Source organism: Bactrocera tryoni, chromosome 4, assembly GCF_016617805.1.
Source record: "Bactrocera tryoni isolate S06 chromosome 4, CSIRO_BtryS06_freeze2, whole genome shotgun sequence".
In the NCBI taxonomy this organism is placed as follows: domain Eukaryota; kingdom Metazoa; phylum Arthropoda; class Insecta; order Diptera; family Tephritidae; genus Bactrocera; species Bactrocera tryoni.
Window position 1 is genome coordinate 79,124,762 of NC_052502.1, and position 6,655 is coordinate 79,131,416.

At 35.6% G+C, this 6,655-nt stretch overlaps 1 protein-coding gene across 3 annotated transcripts in view; it reads right to left on the minus strand.

Annotated features, from left to right (window-relative positions):
• LOC120775098 (mucin-3A-like) overlaps positions 1-6,583 on the minus strand; it is a 58,313-nt gene extending 51,730 nt beyond the window's left edge. For all 3 annotated transcript variants that reach the window (XM_040105105.1, XM_040105107.1, XM_040105106.1), the window contains exons 1-2: positions 6,415-6,583; positions 3,952-4,334 (exon numbers count right to left, since the gene is read on the minus strand). The gene's annotated coding sequence lies outside the window, so the exon portion shown is untranslated. The remainder of the gene's footprint in view (positions 1-3,951; positions 4,335-6,414) is intronic.
• Positions 6,584-6,655: the final 72 nt, after the last annotated feature.

Here is a 6,655-nt window from a genome sequence, read left to right on the forward strand (position 1 = left end):
AATTTTCACAATAGCCATGGAAAGACGTTCCTAAGCTGCTGGCATTTCTGCCAATTAGACACTGACCTGTTAGCACTCCTACCAGAATTCCGATGCCATTTATTTTGAATCTTAATAATCGGGGCTGCCCATATTTCACTCTTGTCATGTTTGCGTGCTCGATGAACAAGTTAGGGATTGCCTCCACTGAGATTCCGCTTTATTAATAACATACTTGTCATAAATATCCATAATCTTTTTCGAGGTCTAATTACAGGGTGGTACCTGTTTGGCTAAGGCTCAGAAATCAACCGTTCCTTCACTATATTTGACGTTACTCTAAGGTATTTTAGTGATTTTAAAGCCGCTTGGCTATCTGTATATATGTATATAAATAGATTCCTCGTTGTAAGCACACTATTTGTCAGAAAAAAAGGCTTTCTTTAATTTCTTTGATCTCCACTTGGAAGACACTGCTGTGGTCTGATAGACGGAATCCGATTTTGGTGTCTAATTTTGCTGAAAAGACACCACCTCTCACCCGATTAACAAGTTTAGACCCTTCCCTACAGAATACAGATTTATTCCTGCGTTTCTTCCAACCCGCACTCTTCTATAGAAGGAAATGCAATATTGAAGGCCGAATTTAAGTTCAATTCTATAAGATTTTACACTGAGAAACTATTTTTTCAGCAAAAAGAATTCGATTTTCATTGATCAAATATTGTTGTTTTTAAAAAATTATCCAAACTGGTAATGTCTTCGTCACTGAGATTAACACAGCTCGTATAAAAGGTAAGGTTTTCGAACAATTACTTCTATTATTTCAAAGAGAATCATGAAGCTTTGTTCAACAGTATTTTTGTTTGTTAGAAAATAAGAGTATATGGCGGCGAGTGCCCAAGACATACTATGTATGTATGTACTTATGGTATATGCTTGTATATACATACAAGTGTGTACATTAACATGTACATATGTGACTGCGTCACAGAAGAATACTCATGAACTAATGAAATATATATGGACAGTGAGAGACACAGCTTAAACGCCATGAAACGTGTGCAAAGCGAGTAACGCATATCAGCGAATTTTTTTGTAGTCGTTTTGGCCAAGACGCGCATGTCTGCGGCACAGTCACATCCACTAGTCTACTATACTTCGTGCATTTTAAACAATCACTAAGTACAAGTTTGATTTGAATGCAATGACCGACGTCATTAAGATCCCGAAATAGATCAAAAACTACCTCAATGTTTGCAATGACATTTGCATTCTTTTGCCGTTAGGTACGCTTATGAAGACTCGTACTCTAATTTAGAAAGCAATAAGTTACAACCATAGTTGTGAAATAATTATGAAAGTTATATATCAATCAATACATACGCACATAGAAATATATTATTTATAACAGAGCCCACAAAATTTTAGTAATGCAAATGTCGCTTTCTATATCTATATAGCATTCACATTATCAGATAACTGATCGTTAACAAACTTTAGAGTTGAACTGTTTTTTCTAAGACACCGAAAACCATATCGGCGTCTTCTTATGAGTTCAGTTAGATCAGGTGAAGAGATCGATCCTAAGAGGGAAGTTACTGGAACAACTTAGAACGGCGGTCGGCGGACCCTAAAAGTCCTGTATATCATAAGACCCTTAGATAGATTATGTCTTGTGATTCGCCAAAAGTAATATTACCGCGATATTTCAGTCTCAGTCTTGCAAAGGCTATACAAAGGAGAAGAAGAGGCCTGGATGTTTCCATCTCACCACCACCGCGAAGCAGTGGTCTAAGTTTTCTGGATAGAATTTCGGTGTGCTCTTGTTCGTGTCCCTTAAAGTTCACAGTTCAGTTAGCATATAGCTTCTATTAATCATGAGCCGAATCCTTGAGCGGATAAAAATCTAGGTCCGTTCCGGTTACGTAGGACCGACAGTTCATATGCTCAACATACTGTGACCACAACAAATATAATAAATAAATTAAATTCACCTACTGAGCTTCATTATGAAAAGACTTTCAATTTAGTAATTAGCGAAATGTCAGCAAATTTAAATAAAGGCCCCATAGTAAAACAAAGTCCAATCTTTGTACGCTTAACCGCGAATACTTTCACTATATATAACATTTGTATGCTAATGAAATGTGTGTCGGTTTAATTACGACAAAAAATATACATACATACAGTGGACCAATAAAGTTTACATACACCTAGTTCTATTAAATTTCGACACGTTTATTTGTTTCAAAATGGATAAATTTTGTGGTTTTTTTCTATCCATTTCATGATATATATATTTAGCATTAAATATAGCATATCAAAATATATTTTTTTTTACACAAATAAAAAAAATTAAAGTTAAAGCTTAAAATGAGCACAATTTATATCAAAAAAGTTTACGTACACTTATGATTGTTTACATAAAAAAAAAGTAATTACAATACTTTTAACGGTTTTTGGCCTACATTTTGTTGCTATTAGTGTCCATAGACATCGTTGTATGCTCCCCACTCAATTTCTAGTATTATTTCCGGATATTTTGACCCATTAAGTCCATGATCCAGCTTTTTGGCCTTATTTTGATGAAATTCGATGTTTTCGAATACGGTTTTCCAAAAAGTTCCAGATATTTTGAATAGGATTAATTTCTAGTGATTGCGGGACCTATGGAGTTATTTTTATTTCCATAACAACCATTCACGTACAAGATAAGTTGTGTGTTTTGGGTCGTTATCCTGTGGTAAATAGAAATGGCTGCTATTAACAGCCGATTTAAGCACACTTAAAATTTAAATCTTTTTCTTAAAATGCTCAGATACATATGCTTATACATTTTTGAAATGTACACAAAAAAATAAATCCCCAAACAGTAAGGAATTTGTTGAAGAGTGCTGGTTATCATAGACGAGTCGCGCGTCGTAAGCCATACATATATAAGGTTAATAAAAAGAAAATGTCGGCGTTTGCTAAACAATATTTAAACAAACCGTATTGGTTTTGGGAAAACATTGTGTTCACCGACGATTCAAAATTTAATAAATTTGGTTCGAATAGATCACGAAAAGTGTGGAGAAAGATCAATGAAGAGTCGCAAGGACAAAATGTATTGCCAATGGTAGAGCACTGTGGGGGTAATGTTATGGTTTTCGGGTTTATGGTTGCATCTAGAGTTGGACATTTGGAATTTATTGAAAACATGGATAAGCATATGTATCTTAACATTTTAGGAAAAGAATTTAAATTTTAAGTGTGCTTAAATCGGCTGTTAATAGCAGCAAAACCAATTTCCAACAGGATACCGACCCAAAATACATGTCTTATCTTGTACATGAATGGTTGTTATGGAAATAAAAATAACTCCATAGGTCCCGCAATCACTAGACATTAATCCTATTCAAAATATCTGGAACTTTTTGGAAAACCGTATTCGAAAACATCGAATTTCATCAAAATAAGGCCAAAAAGCTGGATCATGGACTTAGTGGGTCAAAATATCCGGAAATAATTCTAGAAATCGAGTGAGGAGCATACAACGATGTCTATGGACAGTAATAGCAACAAAATGTAGGCCAAAAACCGTTAAAAGTATTGTAATTACTTTTTTTTTATGTAAACAATCATAAGTGTACGTAAACTTTTTTGATATAAATTATGCCCATTTTAACCTTTAACTTTAATTTTTTTTTATTTGTGTAAAAAAAAAATATTTTGATATGCTATGTTTAATGTTAAATATACATATCTTGAAATGGATAGAAAAAAACCACAAAATTTATTAATTTTGAAACAAATAAACGTGTCGGAATTTAATGGAATTAGGTGTATGTAAACTTTATTGGTCCACTGTATGTGTGTATGTATGTTCGCATAAAGTAAAGCGAAAACTACAACAAAAACATTCCTTCTAGTCATATTTATTTGTGTTATTATTTTCAATGAAAATTATGTATGCATGTAATTGCTTACCTGTTCAGTCGGCACATATGCTTCTAGTTTTCACGAGGTTAAAGCCAATTGGAGTTTGACGCGTGTAAGCGACACTCTGCGCTTATATTTTTAAAGTATTATCGTGGGACATATATGTATATGTACATACATGTATATATTCACTAATATTAGATACATATACTACCGTAGTGGTCGAGTTTGTTTTCACTAAAATATTTCACTTAATTTTTACATTTTTATTTGAGCCACAAAAAAAAAAATATCGTAAAGCGCGTCTACGATGATAACACATAATAATAACACTCGACGCATTAGCACGACACTCGAGCCGACACGACACTTTCATAGAACAATATAACGCTGGTATGAGCCGATCGGTGAGCGTCCGAATTCATTATTTCCTAAAGTGTAAATAAAATGGCATTAACGCCTCAGCGGCGAGAGCTTAGCTTGGCGAAAACTAATAGTACAACACTTAACAGCTTCAGGTGCAATAAGTAGGCTCACCTATTCAGTAGCAACCGCAATAAGAGCGCTTATTTACTGCACGAAGGTAAGCGCTGACGTAACGGAAAAGCACACCGCGCTCGCTTGCGACCGAGCGATTGTAACGGAAGAGAGCGCGCGCGCATGCGCACACAGGTGAGTAAAGTTCGTTGTTAACAGGTGATACTCAATTTGCTATTGGTACGCACTTACATACATATTCACATATATGTATATATTGTATATATCTACATATATATTTAAGGAGGCACGCACGTTTGTACATTTGTAGTATATTTTTTCTACTACTATTGCGGTTATCTCATTAACTGCTAGCAAATCAATCTTGATTATTGCTGCCGTTGTTGTAGTGTTGGTAGCAATTGTTGTGGTTTCTCTAAATTTTTAAATTACTTTTCGTATTTCTCCATTCACACTAGTACTCGTATATGCTTATTTTGATTGGCATTTGCGGCTGAACTAATTATTACTATTAGATTTTTGTTGTTATTGCTAATTGGAGCGTGGTGCTTGTAATGCGAGAGGGCACACGAAGACTCGGATTTCGCAAAATTGCTTGGATTTCTAATTGCTCCTGAATGCATATGCGTGAGTCAATCCTTGTTTAAGCTTTCAAGCACATGTGTGCCTGTTAGCTTATGGAAATACTTGTCAACACTATTGCCGCTTCACAACACGCTGCGCCTAATCCCCTTAAATGTGTTGGCAATCTAAGTACAGATATGGCGCGCCTCAGGGCAGTTCTCTATCGCCAACGATACATGACGAGCAGGCAACTCGAACCAGGCAGCTTTGCTTCAAACGACCCATTGACACATTAACTAACACCAACGTAATTATATACACACATGTACATAATTATGTGGTAAAGATAGCAACAAATTTTAGCTGGTGTCACTGACTTGATATATTACGATCAGCCGTAGGAGAACAACAACAATTGCAATTAGCACAGCTGTTGGCAGCGTGTTTCACTTCGAAGCTCGCACTAGGCCGAGGTTAGTAACTCCGCGGCTTTGACTGATCTGCGCTTGTTTGCTGTTGTGGTGCTTTTGAGTTTTCACTTCATATCGCGCTGGTTGTCATTATCAAGAACATAAAGTTTTGAAAATATTGTTTGGGTTAACGTGACGGCAGCACCAAAGCAGCAGCTCCACATGGATAACACACGCGCACAGAAGGTGATCGAACGCGCGCTGCCGGTTTGCTGCAAAGCGGTTTTGATACATTGCTATAAAAACATATGTATGTATGTATGTAAATACGTGCAAACATATTTATCATTTGACGGGTTTAACGAGTAAATTAGCACAACGCGCATGCTTTACAGCTGATTTCAATGAAATTATAATTTTTTCGTGCTAAAAAGCTCCGTATACTTTGTTTCGCACCATTCACATACGCTTAATATTTGTTTCCTCTTTATAAATAAAAATATACAACGACTTTAATTTGCTGTAATTTCGTAAATCGCCAAACTTTCAAGGCTCCCTTGAGCGACATTAATGAAAGCAACAATTAAGCACTCCCACGCAATTGTTATGCTAAGCGGTAGTTGTATCACCGCGTTACGTCAAAAAGCAAAGATTTGTGTGAATAGTCAATGAATTGTGTTTAATTTAATTTTACGACACTTGTTTATATATTATTTTGTCTGGACCAGAGCTGTGATTCTTCCCCCACTTGTCAAAAAACAAACATAAATGTCAAAATTGCTTTATATGTACATATGTATGTATGTATACAATTTGACAATTTGGTGGGTGGCAAAACCGAATTAAACTGATGCATATGCACAATCACAAATTGGTGGCCGTCCAATATGTAATATTTGTTATTATGAACGACACCAACAATTACCCAAAACAATGCGTACAACAACTACGACTACAGCAGCAGCTATAACAACACTTAACAATAACGTTTATATAATACATCTCATAAAAGACACAAGTAACATTTAGCGGCATTTACTTTTGTTTTGATATTCTTATTGGCAAATTACTCCTTTAAGTTTTAATTTCATTGCATTTTACGATCTTTTACAACAAACAAATCACTTTCCGTTCAGTTGCACACGCTTTATTCGTAAAATGGAAGCACCCGACAACAACAGCTTTTGACACGACACATTCTATTTCGTTGTTCGCGCTCAACTGGCCCCAAATGGGCTCCAACCAATGCTGCTGTTGTTGCTTCACACGCATACATACAT